Source organism: Choloepus didactylus, chromosome 2 (genome assembly GCF_015220235.1).
Source record: "Choloepus didactylus isolate mChoDid1 chromosome 2, mChoDid1.pri, whole genome shotgun sequence".
Lineage (NCBI taxonomy): Eukaryota > Metazoa > Chordata > Mammalia > Pilosa > Megalonychidae > Choloepus > Choloepus didactylus.
In genome coordinates, this window is record NC_051308.1 from 14,820,377 (window position 1) to 14,840,248 (window position 19,872).

Here is a 19,872-nt window from a genome sequence, read left to right on the forward strand (position 1 = left end):
TTTTCTTTTTGCTTAGAGATACTTTCTAATTTTTCCTACAAAAAATGAATGTTCCTGTGTGTTTTAAAAGGGATGGAGGTAGACATCAGCACTGATTCTGGAAATCTGCGATATTTGGGGCACATGCCCATGGGCTGACCATCCTAGATGGGCTTTAAGATTGCTCAAGTTTCTCATCCTGTCACCACTTAAATGGAATCTCAGTCAAGCTTCCTTTTCCAAAATCAATCAAAAATCCAAGTATTTTAAGGATTCTTTTCATTTTCCCTGTCATGTAAAAAGCTGTGGTTCTGGGCTCTCTAAGACATTGCTTAAAATTCTTCCTTAAAAAAACAATACAATTATTTGCCAATCCCCTGCTGTAGGAAGGAAACTTGTAATCACTAAAGCATCTGCCTCTCAATTCAAAGTCAAGGCCCCACAGCCAGAAGACTGCACTGTGATTCAGCAAACAAGAGGAGACAGTGAGTTATCTGGGGGAATATACATGCAAATCCTGAAAACCCCACATGTGTGCAACTGAAATTTCAACCCCAGGGCTGTGCATGAATATAACATGAGGAAAAAAGTAATAAGAAAAAAGGCTCTTCCATTTGGCATGCTAGGCTGACAGGCAAAATAAAAGGCAGCCATTTTAACTGTCACCATTGCAAAAAGCAAAGTTGGATATGGCGACTAAAAACATGTTTACTTTATGAAAATACTTTAACCAGGATCCTCGCCATGATCCAGGGAAGAGTAAATAAGTGAAGGCACCTGGAAAGTCGACAAACTCTGGGTCAATATCAGTATTTCTGGAAACAGCTTCAGGGCAATGTTTAAGTACTAAAAGGAGGAAGGGACTGGACTAGTGTTTAATCAATCACCTATCAGGACAGAGAACTGTGTTAAGGACTTTAAAACGCTATTTCCTATAATCACCAGAATGTCCACTTTACGGATGAGGAAACTGAGGTTAAGAGACAGCAAGCATAAGAGGAGAGTCAAACAAACCTGGGATCCTTGTTCTGCCCTTTACCACCTGTGTGCCACTGAACGGGTTCCTTCTATCCTCTAAGTCTTCACTCCTTCATGTGTGAAATGTGGATAATAAAATGACCCCACATATTTGTTATGACGCTGAATTGAGAACACATATGGCAACTGTTTAGCAGATTGCCCAGCACTTGAAGGTGTTCAATAAAGAGAACAGGAGAGATAATGTACTTTGCCCAAGGACCCCCAGCTCTACCTACACATCAGAGGCAGGATTTGAATCTGGCTCCATCTCGCTCCAGACACCTTACACAAAATCACATTGCACCATGCTGTACCCACCTGGCCAAGTTTTTAGAACACACATCCCTCAGAATTTGTTTCCCTTCCCCCTATCTCCTACACCATGCAGTCAAAATCTACATTATCACCAAACTGTCAAAAGTCAAAATGTCAAAAGTTCTAATATACATGCCCTCTTGTGTCTGCCTATTTTAGTTTCTTGTTTTTATTAACAGGATACTCAATAAACATCTTAAACTGAATTCAAATGGTTGAAATGCATGTTCCAATACTTTCCCAACTGTCATTCTCCAGCTTCCCTGACCTTCTTTCCAAAAAGTATTCCCCAAAGAAATCAGGAATCCTTTCCTGTCCATACAGCAAACCAATTCCTTTTAAGTCAGGAAGTTTTTCAGCCATGCTTGGTTTGATTCACATCAAATGGATAAATAGGCTGGTAGTTTTCCTAAGTTCCATTACCACTGATCATTTATTTGCAAAATCACAGGTGGGGGAATGACTAACCTAATTTGACAGTCTCATCTTTGTTTCTCTCATCCCTTGGCTTCCATCCCCTTCACTGCTCAGTCTGCCAGCCCACACAGCCTTTTATCCACAAGACACGAGCCCAAAGCTTCCTTCCACCGAAATATGTCTTGTTTGAGAAGCCAGAAATGGAGATAAAAAGCAAGGTAAAGCCAACTAACGACCAGGTGCCTGCACAATTGTCAGGCTTCTAAAAAATGGAGCTCTCAGGCCAGCACACAAAACAATTGGCCAGACAGGTCCCTACCAAACTCCAATCAGAAAAAGTTTAAACAGAAAGCCAGCATCCTTTCACTCAAGGAATAAAAATATCGAACATTCAGTTAGCCCTTAACACCTTGCCCATGCCTTCAATGCCCAGGGTCCCAGAAAACCTGTCAGTCCTGTGCAAACACGAATGGTTGGTCTCCCTATAGCTTCATCAAGTGAATGAATGAACCAACTCCACGAGATCGGGGTGCACAGATGACAAAAACTAGATCCTGAGTGCATCAGCCTGGCCATCATCAGCTGCATCGGGTTGGTCTTGTCAAAGAGCACACAGTAATCTATGGATCCGACCCTCATAATTCTTCTCATTATATTACTATGGTAAATCTCCCACTAGTGGAAATTCTTGAAATTCCATCATTATACTTTTGTTCCTTTGGGTTAAGAGCCTTTACGTCCTAAGTGGAGGGAGTGAGTAAGAGACCAACGCAGACTGGGATCTGGGGCCAAACCAAGCAGGGCGTTGTAGGCTGCAACGGGGGATGGGCAGGGAGGGCTTTGTGTCCTTTTAAAAATTAGAAACCTCAAAGATGTTCAGGTAGGGAAACAAATGATTAGCATTAATGACTCAACATAATGTTTTCATCAATCTTTCTTAAGTGTCAAAAGAAGTTTTAATACAGAGACATAAGAAGCAGAAGTGCCTTGCAAAGGCTGAGGCCAGCAGAGCACCTGGGCCCCCAATACAAATTCTACCTTTTTCACAATATTATCATTTTCCTCTCCACCAGCTTTAAGCAGAAGAGCTGAGAGACCTTTTCCATTTATTTTATTTATGCTTTCTTATCTTCAAGTGGCATGGAGAGAAATTTAGCCTGGAGTGCCTATTTCCCCAAACCACTTCCGTTCCTGGATATAGAAACATTCACATCTCCAAATATACAACGGGGTGAAGAAAGGTGCTACTCAAACTTAAAAGTGCACAGAAACCCCCTGGAGGTCTTGCTGAAATACAGATTCTGATTCAGTAGGTCGGGGAGGGCCCTAGATCTGCACTTCCAACCAGCTCCCAGGTGACACCTGTGCTGCTGGCCCAGGGATCACACTTTGAGTTGCAAGGCTCAGGATGAGACATGAAGAGGTGCTGCGGATTAGGAGCAGGGCAGAAGCAGGGTGCTTCTCCCCGGGAGTCACTCGTATTGTGAAGCCTAAAATGACAATAAAAAACAAATATTTTCTCAATTTTATTCAAAAGAGGAGTGGCTAATGTTTGGGAATTAGATGACTGACTTCCTCATTCTGTGCTGCTGGGTTACCCCACTTGGAGGTGCATCATTTCCACTGAATTCCCTGAGGATGGCACCCCCAGAGGCACCAGACTCTGAGGTAGGAGACCAGGCCACTGGCAGAAACGAAATGTTGGAGCACTATTCCCCACCTTCACCTCTGTTTTTCACTGGGCCCCATGTTTGGTGTCTCAGTAATTTTAACAGAGTCAAGAAGAGATCCTCTAAGTAGCCAAAACAGATGTCAACAGTGTTGTTTACAATACCCAAACCCCAAATAATTTTTATTTCAACACAGTACTTGGGCTGTGGTGAGGATGAGCTTAAATGAAATAGCTAAATAGTGTTTAGGAGAGAACCTGGCCCCCAGGAGATGCTCAACCAATGGGAGCCATCACAGTTCTTTTATCCCTTTTCTGTGGTCAGTGATCCCTTCTTGCTACTGTTGACTGACCATCCTCATCTTCATTTCCTTCCCACACCTTTCCAATTTTGTCGTTTCTGAGAGATGAGATGGGAAGTCAGACATATTAAGGATTCCAAAGACTCCCCAAACTTTATCCAGGAGACTTCTAAGAACTCATGGTCTTCAGTATTTCTGCAGGCAGGGAAGCGAAGCCTTTCAATTTCTTGGGCAGTGTAGGCATGGTGCCCAGGAACTGAAGTTTTAAAAAAGGGCTCACAGAAATAATCAAGCCCTGAAAAAGTTTTATTGACTCCATAATACACAAACAGGATTGGAAAATACAATTAAAAATGTTTAATTAAAGTAGATAAAATTTAACCTTATGCCAACTGGTCAATGGCAACTTAGCTCACATACCATGTATGATTTATGTGTAGTGTGGGATATGGAAGAATTTAATACGTTTGAAATAATTTGGGGTAGGACTTGAGAACTTTACCTTTTCCGAAAATGAGAGTGTCTGGGTCAGGGAAGGTATTAATTACCTTCCTCCCCACCCCCAAGGCAGGCAAGAGTGATAGTGTAATTTTTTTTAATAGGAAAAGTAAACACTAACATTATACTCTAGAGAAAATAACATCTATTTAGAGGTTTTAACGTGATAGAAAACCAAAAGGTCAAGCTTCATAATGACCAAAATTAAAACTTGTAGCTGGTATATTTTTCTGCATTTTGGCATTATACCATAATGCAACTTATAGTATATTGTAAGTATTAATGTAACTATCTCAGGACTCTTAGATCTAGGCATAACAGAAAACTCCTCACACCACCTCAGAAGGGGAAAAAAACAAATTTTTTCACCCCACAAATGCCTCAACTTTATACCATAAATTAAATCAAGGTGAGAGGTATAAAGGAAGGTTATAATGCAACTCTCATCACTTTTGCATTTTTTCTTTGTTTTTGGAGTTGTATACTGCTTAACTTAGCAAGTTTAAAAGCTTATAAAATCAACTTTTTGAATAAGAAGAAAGTCTAGAAGTTTATGGTTATTAATTTTACTACCACAATATCTAAGGGACTCAATCCATTTTAATAATTATAGTTCTTTCAAATACAATTTGAAAAATTCCTTGTGGACACTACAGCCAAGACTACACTATATCCAAACAGAATACCTATGGCCTGGGTTTTGAAGTTTTTCACTCAGTTACCTGTTCTTCAACCTGCTACTTCCTTTCATGATTTCTTTGTTTACTTACCACAAATTGTGAGATTTTTTTTACATTGGACCTTCTCCTACAGGGTCCCATCAGATAACTTTGTAAACATGCATTTACAGACTTTGAACACCAAACTGAGACTAATGCCTAGAGCCACATTTCTTATTAAAAGTTTGTCACTAAAGATTTACCATTCTGGGAGATTAAACTAACACTATCAGAAAAAAAAAAAAAAAAACCTGAGTTACATATAGGTATTCCCATAAATCTTAAAACCCCAAACTGGAATTCTAATGAATTTTTTTTAACATTTCTACTGAAGAAAAGGCAACTGCACTTATTACATCAACACTACTAAAGTATAAGTAACAGCAACAAAAGGACCTACTCATATTTCCAATGATCAAGATTTACCATGGCAAAGTCTAAAAAAATAGGCAAAGGAGATGAGATACTAAATACCAATATCATAAAAATAATTGATTTCTATATTTGTCTTTCTTCTGCTGCATGAGGAGCAAAAAAAAAAGTCAAACAGAGGATTGTTCTACTGACCCAACCATGAAAACTTTAAGAACAGATAGGTATATATTCCCTGTTATTCTTTGAAAGCATTATTTTATACATGCTTAAAAAAAAATTCAAAAATAAAAATACTTATTTAGTCATGTGAATATTTTGCAATAAAGTTTCTTGAATTTCTATAACAAGCTCTTCAAGCAATTCAACTTTTTAAATAGTCATCCCTACAAAGTGGCTTCCTCCCCTGTTGAATGTGACAGTGGCTCTGTTCATTTAGGATTCCAAATCGCTCATTCAAAGTCATCCCTGTCTGTTTTCCAACACTATTTATGTCAGATTGTAGGGGTAGACCTTTAGGAACCTTCTTTATATCAGATTGCTCTCACTTTGCCAAAAATGAGGATACAGCAGTACCAGCTAACCGTGGTTTCTGAGTTACTGAGCACTGCACTGCTGCAGGATTGTCAATGGATACATTAAAATTCCCCCATTTGTGATGGAAGTTCGCCATTGACAAGTTCTCTTTGCCATTACATTGTCGAGCAGTTGCTCTGTGTTCAACTGGGCCTGAACCTTCAGGCCTCTTCTGAAAAGAAAAGTTGCCAGACGTGTGTCTTTCTGATGGATTAATTTATTTCCACTTCTGGTAAAATTGGCTGGAATGTTATTTTTTCTGTTTAACTGGTTAGGTCTCTTAAGAACGGCAACTGGTTTCCTCTGCACTTCAGTTTGTCTCAGGTTTGCCTCCCTTTTTAATACTGGAAAATATCCCTCCATATTCTTGTCACTTAGAGGTGGTCGATTTACAGGTCTGATTCCTATTCGAATTCCAGTTGCTTTCCTAGCTGCAAGGCCAGTGACAACCCCATAAGGACGTCTCTTTCCAGGCATGACTCTTTCTCTACAGATCAGACTTTTCTTACCAAAATCAGAATTCTTTTGGATTCCCCATCGTATTCTTATCCTGAATTGCCGGGTACCACTTTATTCGAGTCTTCCATTTAGTCTTAGAAAATTCTGCTTCTTTCCTCCTTTTTGATTCACTTTGATTATATCATCCAAAGACATAACGATTTTGTGGAGGTTTCCATTTCTGGCGGGTTTTGGTGGTGCTGCCAGAGCTGCAGCAGCTCCCACCAGTGACTGGGGACCAGCCCAGTTCACAGCCGAAGACATCGCGCTGAACAGTCAGGAGGGAAGGCCCAAGTCTGAGGCCCGCCACCCCCACTCACGCAGGCGGACTAGCTGCACCGAGGGAGCACACGCCCCCATCCTCAACTTTTATAAAGGGGAAAACTGAGGTCCAGAGGAGAAGTGATTTACCCAAGATCACACAGCCAGCAAATGGGAGGGTGGGAAAATGAAACACAGCCCTGTTAGCAGCTGATGACTAGGCTGGGCTATTCCTCACAGAACATATGCCCCATTTTGCAAACAATAATCAGACTGTGGTGGAACAGGACAGAGACAAGGACACTCTCCAACCTTAAAAATAACTAAACATCCCTCAATTCCAACTACCATGGGGACGACTGCTTCTTTAACGCTAATGATTCCAGCTCCATGTTAATGCTCCCACCTCCTAGATAAAAACAACCAAGAGGCTTGATCCTTGGCCCTGCATCTTGACATCATCCAATCCACAACCGGCCTTTGCTTCCTTAAACCCTCCTTAGAAACACCCAGTGGAAGCCCAGACCCTATAATAGACTCTTCTAATTTGCTCTTACCCAGATGTCCCAAGGTTCCTCTACTGTGTATTCTCGCTGCAGCAAACTTAAAAAAAAAAAAAAAAGCCCTGAATTAGTTTGACAGCAGTTGTGTTCCTGGTAATCTTTGCAGGTGAACTTCAACTAGGGAGAGGGCAAGCCCATGTGTAAGATGGGGTATCTCATCCAGAGTCAGGATGTGGCATCAGAAGTACCCAGAGGGTTTTCAAATTCCACTCACCCCCTACCTGCCCCACCCAAGAGAGTCACGCTAACTCCTACAGCACAAAATCACTGGGCTAGGGGAATGCTTGGTTGCAGCATTTTGAGGGGCTGATTCATTGTGTGTGGGTTTTATCAGGTGCTCAGTGCCAGTTTCTCCCCCTCCATTTCATACTGACTGGTCCTAGTGACGGGCTTAGTACACCAAGAAAGCAATGGGGGAGATGGCCGAAGGACAGAGTTTGCCTGGCCAAATTTCTGCGGGCTTGTCATAATCACTGGCAAAGGCTTAATTATAACATCTAAATGTGAGGGTCCAAGACAGTGTCCTGACTCGCTCTATTAACTAGTCATCAAAATATTTATGAAGGATTTAGAGACTGCATATGGTACTACAGTTGAGTAATTTTCCAATTTGCTCTCTCATTTTCTCCCCTAGGGAAAAAAAATATTAGTTTTCTCTCTCTTTCCCCACAGGGATGTAACAGAGGTTTCAAAGATAAAGAAGTTCTCCAATGACGTCATAATAGAATGTATATACTAAGGTGCAACCCATGTATGATGCTGGTACCTGTGAAATGCATAACCTGCTCTGCAAATGTAATATTATACCTCTTCTTCTTCTTCTTCTCCTCCTCCTCCTCCTCCTCCTCTCCCTCCTCCTCAACACCCTTTGGGTTACATCACAACATACTTCTGATTTTTGTAGAACAGTTTCAGGACTATGGTTTAAAGCATGTAATGCTGTGAAGACAAAGAGCTGTATTTGCTCATCAATAAAACACTGCACCTACACTATTTTTGGTGCAAGTAAGAGAACGTGCTGTTTCCAAGAGTGATAAACCTCATCCTCTCCATTTCTAGTACCCAATAAATAGAATGGGCTTTACAATTCTATGAGACCCAGAATGCCTTGCATTAATCTTTGTTACACCATTAGACAAAAATGAAGCCATAAATTGCACATCTTTCTTCCATACTCAGTAGCTGACCGAGCCTGCCCCAGAGGAAAGGACAAAGCTGCCTTCTCTTCCTCAGGGAGCCAGACACACAAGTCCTGCTGGGCATTCACTAAATTTAATGATGTGGTTAGAAAGGAAAGGAAAATGAAATAAACTTTTCATAGAAAAAAAGCTGGAGTGATACTTAATAGGATAGTGAGGCTTCGTTACCCAGATTTCCAAATAGAAATCTTACTTCTTTTTATTTATTTTTTTCTTTTTAAGCACTTTGGGGAGCTTCCACGGTGATGCTCACAAAATGAACACCTGCCTCTCATGCTGCTCAGTGGCAGCCATGGTGTGAAAGGGGGCCAGAGAGACCCAAAGCAAATTGGAGACGGTGAGTGATTGCATCAGGGCCAAGGTGAAGAATCTTCTCCATCAGAGGGAGGCAAAGAGGATGTGAAAGGTGTCTGTGTCGACAGGCTTTTGGATATCACAGATCAATAATAATTAGAAAAATAAGAGCGATCATGTTGGGGTGCCAACGTTTATTTTGGCAACTAAGAACACTAAGCTTGCATCCCTCCCCCAAATCCTCAAATTTGATTTACTATCCCCTATTTCATAAAGAAAGGTCATTTAACATTAAAAAAAAAATAGAAGAGGGTAGAATCCCAATAAAGGATTAGATAAATAGAATACAATTTAACTTTATAGAAAATATCACCCCAGGAATCTGTTTTTTTTTTTTCCAACTGTGGAACAACAGTAACTGCACTAACAGACCACCATAGCGTTGTGCAAGCTGGAATTTAAGATCACCAGTGAAAGAAACACAGGCTCCACACCCCCTTCCCCCACCTGTGCTCCATCCACCCGTGGCACTAGGGGGGCAGCGTGGGCCACACCACATGTGCTTTGGAGTCAGAGCTGATACTAAAATCCCAGCTCTGCACTTAATGCTGAACCTCTCTGAGCCTCCGTCTCCTTATCTGTAGAATGAGGGGATTACTGTCTCTGAAGGGGTTGCTGGGAGGATTTGCTAATATAAAAATGAATGCCAAATACCCAATTCTAGGCCTCACACACCAGGAGTAGTTTCTATTCTCTCTAGTTTTACCAACATAGGGTGCATCCCCTACTCAATACCTCAACTGGAAAGTACATGGTACTACAGGTAGTCCTAACCAGCGACTGTTTCAGAGCACAGACGATGCATATGATCATCATCATCAAACAGCCGATGTTTCTGGTCATCCTCAAATGCTGTCTCAGTTTTCCCTCCACTCATACACCCTGTGCCCCTGGAAGCTTAAGTGGAGAGAAGGTAATTGCCATTTACATGTCTGAGAAAGGTTCATGCCTGTGGTATCTACTTATTGCAGCAAGATGGAAAGAGGAAAGAATAAAGGGGGGTGGGGGAGAAAAAAGAAGTCTAAACTTTAGACTTGATCTTGGCCACTGTCTCTGATTTGCTTGAGCTCTTCTCAGCCCCCGTCCCACCCCGGGGCTTCAGTGGACAACATGGAGAGAGGTAGGTGCTGATTTGGTCATTGGCACTTGACGTCCAAAAGACTCGTCGCCCAGGGAAGGCCCACGCAGGGTCGGCCCTTCCAAGATGCCAAGAACAATCTGCGGCCTCCTCGGCCATGGCACAGGCTTGCATGGTCAGGGTTACTTTGACATCTCCCCACCCAGTCTGTCCTTGAGGGGTGAGCATGAGGCTGGGCAAGGCTTACGTGGGCCTATCCACAGGGCCAGAAGGCTTTGATGGCAGGCCATCACCCAAGCCTCCTAAAATAAAAGCTTCAAATATCCTTTATTCCAAGCAGCTTCCTCCTCCCCCCCACCTCCAAAGTTCAGTGAAAAAAAAAATCCAAAGCTTTGTCCCAGGAGCACCTGGGAGAGCAATAGGTGGACACAGGACTCCATGGCAGCTGCCTTTAGAATTTATTTTGAGTCTGTTCGGCCCTTTTGCCCTCTTGTACATCCCCCTTTTTGGAGCACCATGGGAACACGTCCTTTGCAGGAAGACTGTCTAGATCTACTGCCAAAACCCTCTGCTCTGCAGCCGCGACGCCCCTAGCTCCCACTGGGTCCCCGTGCCCCTTTCTTCAGATGTGTGGCATGTCCGTCTCCTGGTGACTAACTGGCTCCTCACCAGCTCTGTCCCTCATCGCACTCCTGCTTGGGGTTCAGGATATCATCTCTGGAAAAGCTTTGCAGTTCCCCACAAAGTCATGGATCGCCCACCCCATGACACCAGGCTGTCACCCACAGCGTTCTAAAGCTCTGTGGCCTGGGAAGCAGGAGGCAAAGCTGCAAAGGAATCCTGGGACACAGGAGCAGACCGTGCCTGGCTAACAGTGAGCAGCCAGGGGGTGCTTAGCCAAAGAGACTGGAGCAGCAGAGAAAAGGACAGACAGCTGCACTGGTTCCTGAGCTGCATATGAGGTGGAGGGGGGGAGTGTGCTGGGCTGTGAGGGAGAGGCAGAGCTGGGGGAGACCCCACTGGGACACATACAGGGGCAACCCCTGTATATCTGCCAGGAGACCATGCGGGGGCGGGGGGGGGGGGTTGCAGAGTGCAGGGAAGAGGGGAAGGAGATAGGAGACACACAGGCTGAGGAAACAGAGACTTAGGTATGTGGCCACTCTGGGGACTTAGCAACTTTAAAGAGCTGCCAGAAGGAGGAGCCCCACCCATCTGACTATTCTAGATCAGAGACTTTCTCTACTAGAAGCTCCCGACTAATCCCAGAGTCTCCTACAGGCAGGGAACAGAGCTCAGAAAAGGGGAAAATATCACCAACACCATCACCCCGCCCCTCGGCCCCACAATTCAATCCAGACAATGGATAGAAACTGAGGTGGCTTTTAGAGCCTTGGCTCTCTCTTTCTCTTTCCCTACCTCTAGGAGTTATACTTTAACGCCCTGTAACCTCACCCTCACCCCTCCAGCATTCACTTTTCCAGCTCACTCCTTTCCTCTCTTGCTCATTTAGTTCCTCTGTCTGGGCTATGGATCTTCCAGAATCTTGGATTTCTCATTCAAATTCTCCCTTTAGCTCTTCAAAGGACCTCCCCCCTGCACACTCCCACCCCTATTTCTTTGACCCAGGTTTTTTAACAACACATGCTAATTAACTTTTTATCTCCCAGGCCACCACCCTCCAAAAGATCAGTGTAACTGCCACAGCCAAGCTCCTTCCCCTCCTATAACCCTGTGAACCAGGGCAAAGTAGGATCTGTAAACTCCGCCCAAATCACTCTCCCTTCCCCATAAAGCCTACGCAGGAGAGCAGCTCCAACCCCCTGCCTTCTGTGGCACTCCGTCCAGTATTGGTATCAGTGTCCGGTGTCTGTGGTCCACGGGGATTCCAGGTCTCCTCCTCTGCTCCTCACCTCCCAGCCCTTTCAGGTTCTCTGTCCTGGGGGCTACTCGCCTGGTTTTGCAATTGGTGTCAGGGAGCTGTCAGAGCTAAGGCACATTTGCGACACCCACGGGATATATGGTTACTGTCTCCTCTCCCCTTTCGTCTTGGGTTGGTCATCTTCTACCCCACCCTGCGATGGCCCAAGGGGGCTGAGGGCAGCATACGTGCAGGGGTGCTATGAGAAGACAAGGATGGAAAATCCAGGTTACACTGGACTCACCCATAGATTAATATGAGACTTTGGCCCAGTCAGTCCCCTCTCAGAGCCTCCATCTCCTTACAGGGGTGATAAAGTTTCTATCATTAGGGGGGAAAGATCCTCTCCATGGGATTGTGGTGAGGATCAAAGAGAATAGCACGTACAAACCCGTTTATAACGTGCTATGTAAAACAGCCACTCGATTTTTTAAATCATGTTGAACATCAGATGGAAATTCCATGAAACATCATGGAACAATGGGCCATTTCTAGTGGTTTAGAGACACAGCCAAGTCCTTTCTAAAAAGACAGCTTGGAGGCACACTGGTGCCACTGGTAAGACAGTTTCATCTAGGCTGGCGGCCTGATTCCAGGAACAGGTAATTTACATTCTACTGAGCTCAGTACCCACCCACCCATCTGCACATGCATGCTTACACGCACACTGAAAGCCATCAACCTAGCCAATGCTAAATGAAATTTCCTTCCATTGTCCCAGCTCAGGAATTCACAAGGGAAGGGAAGGGAAGCTTTCAAGCTGCACTTGGTTTATCAAGTGGAACTACCATCTAGCTTTGTTAACCTCATGGCTAGATTCTTCAATTTAAGTTCAGGAGACTGTTTCCCTAACCATGAAATCTGAGACAAAAACTCCCCAGTAACATTCAAATAGAAAAAGTAAAAATTTTAGAATTTGCAGTTCTAAGGAATAACAAAACCAATAATTCAGAATCAAGTTTTGCTCTTATTCCCTCAAATTAACCTAGACTTCTTCAAACTCCTAGTTTTTGACATCCGAGGCGACATTTTTACGAAGGAGGACAAATCTTTAAATAGTAAACTACTCTAAGCAATACAGGGAGACTTTAAGAATATATATAGCAAGTTTACCCCAAGAAAAACGATACAAAAATAATTGTAATTACCCAAAGATGTCACCACAAGCTCTAGGATAATATTTTTTTTCAAAACCTCCTTAAAGAACAGATGGGTGTACACATACACAAAAAATTCAGCAAGCTGTGACTTAAGATTGTGTGCACTTCTCTGTAGGTATGTTATACTTCAAACAAACAAAAAAGTTAAAAAGTTAAGACCTTCCTCAAGGAAGATCAATAGTTTCATAACTTCTGAGCTGGATGACATTTCCCTTAGTTGACTTGCTGTCTTTAGAGCTTAACCACAAGAAGCTGTCAGGGAGAATCCACCTCTAGAGCTGTGAACTTGAGAGAACAGTTTGCTTTGGAGGCAGTCAGTGTCCCAAGCATGGGCAGGTGGGCTCCTCTGCTCAGGAGCCACATCCTGCCAGGCAACTCTTCCCAGGTCAGGGGCTACAAAGAGAGAGCCACTCCCCTTCCCCACGGATCTGCAAGACCAGCTTTAATGAATTACCTTCCAGTCTAAAGTGGCACATCTGGTCTACCAGAAGCAGCTCCTTGAAGCCCTCCTGGGGGGCAAAGGGCTGGGGTGATACACACAAATGAGACAGCTGCCTCTTAACTCCTTAGAGTCCAGCCTCCCTATTTTATTTTCTTGTCTTTCACATCTCTGTAGCATGGGATATTTAGTGCAAAGTAGATGCTTAGAAGAAGACTGTGTTTGATTCTATCCCGGGGTCTCAGGCAGAGCTGTGTGTATCCATTAGCAAAGACCATAAATTCTTAGATGGCAGAGCCAAGTCATCGTCACACCTTGCATCCTCATAGTTCCCAGTACTAAGCTGGTTTTTCAGGTGCTGAAGACCTTAAAACCCAGCATCTTTGTTCTCCAGATCTGAACACTGCCTCTGTTAGGGCATGCATTTCCACATTAACATAGGATTCAAACACCAACAACAGAGAGAAGTAGAAGAGGGAAGGGCAGGACACAAAAGGTGCTCTGATTAGAGCTGGGGTGGGATGGAGGGATGCTCTGAGCTCAGGCAGCATGGAAAAGGGCACAAAGACAGACCTAGGAACCTGGCAGAACCTTCCCCCACAAATTTAAAGGACTCTTTGGCAAAGTCAAGTCCTATTACTTGGCAACTCTGACAGTTACTAAGGCAGCAGGCTAAGTCTCAGGTGCAGCTCACGAATTAGCAAAAACATTTCAAGATAATGTTATCAAATTTAGCAAATTAAAACATTGAGCATCTAGTTAGATTTGAATTTCAGATAAACAACAAATAGTTTGTTAGTATAAAATTTGTCCCCCAAACTGCATGGGGCATACTTACACTAAAAAATTATTTCTGACTTATCTGAGATTCAAATTTAACTGGTACTCCTGTATTTTATCTGTCAACCTTATTGCCAGGCTACAGTCTTCCCTTCTTTGTTAATGTATAGTTGGCATCTTCCCAGGGAGCCCATTTCCCCACAGGAGCTGACTACCCAGGGAGCAGGAGGTCCTTCCCAGGGACCCCAGGGGAGCTGATCTTCTCAGAAGTGCTCCATCAGTGATAACTCTGGCAGGACTGAGCCCTAATCCCTCACCTTGGCCCCATCCCTCTTCCAAAGCTCCTCCCATTGAGCATATGCTCTGCAAAGCCATTAAGCCCCACCTCCTTGGGATGTATGAGCTCAGTTATAATGGACAACGTACAGCAGACGCCTCCTAGTCTGGTCCTGATAGCTACTATCCTATTGCTGCCACCATCACCAATAATAATAATATTAATAATAAAATGAGAAAGGAAAGGGGTAAGATGGCTAAAAATATGTCAGGAAGATGCTGCTGATGACTTCTTCACATGCTGACTCAAAATGTTAGTAAAATGATGCCTATTTCTTCTGGCAAAGTTGCTGGAGAGTCCTAACAACTCAGTTCCTAGGGTCTAATCATTCAGTCCATCAGAGTATCCAGTTGGTTCTAGATTCAAAATATATACGGAATCTGATCTCTTCTCACCACCTCTGCTGTTCCACCATCTCTTGCCAAGATTACTCCAAGAACCAGGTCTCACACTTGCCCTCCTAGGGTCTGTTCTTAACCCGGCATCTGGAGCTATCAGTTTAAAACTGATATTGGATCATGCTACTCCACTGCATGAAGCACTCTAAAGGTTCCCTATCCCACTCAAAGTGAAAGCCAAGTCCTTCCCCTGACCTGTGAGGCCCTCCAGGAGCTGGCCTCCCACCCTCTCCCCCTCTGACCTCGCTTCCGCCCACTCTCCCCCTTGCTCACCCCTCAGCTACTCTAGTCTTGCCAACTTCCCTGTTCTTACTTGAAAGCCCCCCATGCCATATACACTTTCACCCTGGGGCCTTACATTGGCCATACCTCGGCCTGGATGGCTCTTTCCCCAGATATCCACTTGGCTAACCTCCTCAGCTCCTTTAAGATTTTGCTCAAATCTTACCTTCTCAATGAGGCCCATTTGTCCACCCTACTTAATTCTGCAATTTTCTTCCCTCCCCATGACCTCTCACTCCTAAGCCCCTAATCCTATCTACTGCTTCTTTTTTTCATAGCACTTTCCTTTCTAACAGGCTATTTATTTATTATGTTTATTGCTTATTATCTGTTTCTCCCTTTAAAATACATGTCATGCAAATAGGAGTCTATTTTGTTTGCTGGTACATACCGAGAGCCTAGAACAGTGCTGCTGACATAATTGGTGCTCAATAAATATTTGTTTCTATTACCATCCACCGCATGGATAAGGAAGAACAATGGCATAAAAAGGTCAAACATTTATTAAGTACCTATTGCAGGCCAGGCACTATAAAAGGGGCTTTATAGGAGAGGCTAAACTTGCATATAATTGTGCCTAAGAGTCTCCCCCTGAGTGCCTCTTTGTTGCTCAGATGTGGCCCTCTCTCTCTAACTGAGCCATCTCGACAGGTGAACTCGCTGCCCTCCCCCCTATGTGGGACCCGACTCCCAGGGGTGTAAATCTCCCTGGCAACGCAGGATATGACTCCCGGGGATGAATGTGGACCCGGCATCGTGGGACTGAAAGTATCTTCTTGACCAAAAGGGGGATGTAAAATGAGAAGAAATAGTTTCAGCGGCTGAGAGATTCCAAATGGAGTCGAGAGGTCACTCTGGTGGACATTCTTATGCACTATATAGATAATACCTCTTAGGTTTTAATGTATTGGAATAGCTAGAAGTAAATACCTGAAAATACCAACTCCAACCCGGCAGTCTGGACTCCTGAAGGCAATTATATAATAATGTAGATTACAAGGGGTGACAGTGTGATTGTGAAGACCTTGTGGATCACACCCCCTTTATCTAGTGTATGGATGAGTAGAAAAATGGGGATAAAACTAAAGGACAAATGGGGTGGGATGGGGGGATGGTTTGGGTGTGTTCTTTTTTCACTTTCATTTTTTATTCTTGTTCTGGTTCTCTCTGATGTAAGGAAAATGTTCAGAGATAGACTGTGGTGATGAACGCATAACTATGTTATCATACTGTGGACAGTTGATTGTATACCATGGATGATTGTATGGTGTGTGAATGTATTTCAATAAAACTGAATTTAATAAAAAAAAGGGGGGGCTTTATAAATGTTAGATAATTTAGTGCTTACAACACTTCTGTAAGTTAGGCCGAGGTTTCTCCATTTCATAAATGAGAAAACTGACTCAGAGAGATCACTCAGCTACAAAGTAACAGAATCAGGAATCAGACCCAGATATTAATGCCATGTGCATAGTCTATCATCACCCTGCAAAACATCTTCATTATCTATAATCAACCAGGAAGCACAATTTTTGCCTTCAGCACTTATTATTTACCAGCAGGGACAACACTGTAGACACAGGCTGTCAGGACAGGGAGTGGGCCATATTCCTTCAGAGAGTCCTTGTGGTGTGAGGAAAGGATGCTGGATTTGACTCCTGGGTCCCGGGGTGCATGTCTTGGGGCTAAGGACAATGAGTACCATATATAGGAAATGCACCTAGCCGCTGGGGTCAGCACATGAATGTGTATAACACAGTCCCTGGTTTGCAGTAAGCGCTCAGTAATTGCTCATTATTGTTGAGATGACTCTTTGTACAGGGAACTCCTGACTTGTCACATGGAAGAACTCAAGGTCAGCTGCCTGTTGCTTGCAAGAGAGAAATGTGAGCAGCAAGGAAAGAGCACTGAAGAGCGACTTGGTATCCAGACTCAGAGAAACAAAGAAGCTGAACAGGTAGGTGACATTCTCTGCCCCTGAGCCTGAGAGAGCAGCAGCAGAGAGGGCTCCAGGATGCTTTTGTAGGTGTCTGCTGTGGGCTGGAGATCAGCCTGCTTCTATACCGTGTGCCACAAAGGGAGGGCTGCTTTCTCTCCCAATACATGCAGGCCTCCCAACGCCAAGGGTATCCCACCAGACCTGGACCCCACAGAGCTCCCAACAAAAGATAACCACCTTTCTAAGGGCGTCAGCAGCCGGAGAGAGGATGATCGGTCAGAAGAAAAAGAACACACACCCAGGAAAAGACAGGTACCATAGGATACAGATGACAACTTGAGTTTTAATTAAAATAATAACATTAGCACTCAACAAGTTTCAATTGCAACACACAGAAAAAAATACATTTGGTATAACTAAAAAAGTATGATTTACCAACTAAACAACTCTAGACAAACCAAAGGTAAGGATTGTCACATACGATTCTTGAATTGCTAACTCAAAAGATCGAGTACAAGAAAAAACAAAGCATAATGAATAAAATTAACAAAAAGTAAGATGAGATGGAAATCATAACCAAAATATGAGACTTTGAGGCTAGACCGAGGAGACATAATATGCACTAACAGGAGTTTCCCAGGAAGAAAAGGAACAGAGGAAGGAAAGAGAATACTGGCCTTCAAATTCTGGGCATAAGTGATAAGAAAAGACATGCACAGGCATCTGCCTATGTCTTCATCCGAGCAATTTCAAGACCAGTCCTTGTCCAAAAGAACTAGTCAGAACTCTAAGGATAAAGAAAAAAAAAAAAAAAAAAAAACCTTTCTGGTAGAATGAACTCATGCCTAAAAAAGATATAGATCCAGACTGGCCTTGGTCAATGGAATGATGCCATCAGAGTGGCCCTGTGTGGTGGAATAAATTCTGTGGACCTTAGAAAGAAACAGATGGCAACTCAAGAATGGTTTATCCAGAAGAGATACTGTTCAGCTATCAAGAAAAAATAAAAAGATATTTGAAGGCAAGAATTCAGAGTCTACCTCACCCTGGTACATTTGCTGAGGAACACAAGGAAGGTCTCTAACAACAAATGCACCAGAACCAAGATTCCATGCTGGGAAAAGAAGAGATTAGAAAACTGCCAACCAATGAGCCAAAATGGACTTGGCCTTTGCAAAGTTGAATGGCTGGTGACTACTACTTCAATGTCATTTCTGACATCCCTGAATTTATGTGTGATCACTGGTCATTTAATTGTGTAGACTTCCATTATGCCTAGGCAGTGTATCTACTCACTGATATGCTCAAGACGTGTAATTCAAATTTTGATTAATATCTGAATATTCACTTCCATATACAATTAACTCAGACTGAAATTATCCCTATGTGCTTTATATGCTGAAATTCTATAAAAGTATAAGTGTATAATTACTACAAGAGAAAAATTTTGCAGTAATTAAAGATGATTGTAAAAACTAGTAATTTTATAAACAAAAAGTATTAAGAGCTCATAAACAGTTAAATGGAGAAATAGATTGACAGTTAATACAAGTATTACAAATATTAAGAGTACATTGACCAGATAACTTTAGAAAGAACAATTCATCCTTTTTGAACAGTTATAAAACTTAGTAATAATATAAAGCAGAATAATAGACTTTATATTATAATCATAATTATAATCTTTGTAGAATTATTCCACGTACTAGCTTTCATAATATTAAGCCAAATAGCCCTTAAGAATTTTATAGTCATATAATTTCATTCAGGCAATAAGTATTTCAAGAAAAAGTCTATTTGGGAATCCTTTATGTAATGAAAATGAATTGAAAGCAGAATGCCAACTGTGCCACCTTAAAAATACAGGAATAGAAAAAAATGCCATAATCATGTATAACAATACCCATGATAAACACTTTCAATCTAGAACCAAAAACAAATATACAGAGTATGAAAGAAAGAGTTAAAGAAAAGTTTTACTTTCATTAATTAAATAATGAAATAACAGACTTTAAACAATGCTTTAAGAAGAGAATTCCTTATAATTTTAAATCTATGGCAACTACACCTACACTCACAAAGCATGTTATGAATTCTAGTTATAAAGTTCCTTCTGGAACACATATTACTGAAAAAAAATTTTTTCCCCTGAATTAACGTGCTACTTCTGTGTGTCGTACTGCAGACATATGGACGTGCAAACACACCCAGACTTCCAGCTTCTGGCTGCTCCTGAAGCTTCTCATTCCATGTCCGATTTCCTTTGCTCATAAGGACTGCAGCCATGTTGGATTAAAGCCCACCCTCATTCAGTCTGGGCTCACCTGAGCTAATTCCATCTTCAAAGTTCCTCTTTATAGATGGGTTCACACCCACAGGACCAGGGGTTGGGACCTGAACACGCCTTTTGTGGGGGACATGATTCAATTCCCAATACTACTCTTAAAACTGTAATAGGCAAGTTTTCTTAAAAAAAAAAAAAAGATAATTATTTTATGAAGGCAATACCCAAATCTGACAGAGATAAGATAAAAGGGGGAACTCTCAACAAATCTGACTTACAATTGATTAGTTATAGAAACTCTGAACGAATATTAGCAAACAATAGAATTCAGCCATCTATCAAGGAAAGATACACTGAGAACAACTTAATTTATTCCAGGGATGTAAGGGTAGCTTAGGAAATCAATAAAATGTACTTCGTCAACAAATGAACTCTGATAAAACTTAGAACCATAGCAATAGATGCTAAAAAGACGTGATGAAAGTTTAGCAGCCATTCCCTATAAAAATTAA

The 19,872-nt window shown here is 42.5% G+C and overlaps 1 protein-coding gene and 1 pseudogene across 1 annotated transcript in view; both read right to left on the reverse strand.

Annotated features, from left to right (window-relative positions):
• PGBD5 (piggyBac transposable element derived 5) overlaps positions 1–19,872 on the reverse strand; it is a 98,644-nt gene that overhangs the window by 66,598 nt on the left and 12,174 nt on the right. The window lies entirely within an intron of this gene.
• Positions 5,664–7,049, reverse strand: LOC119526661 (annotated as a pseudogene).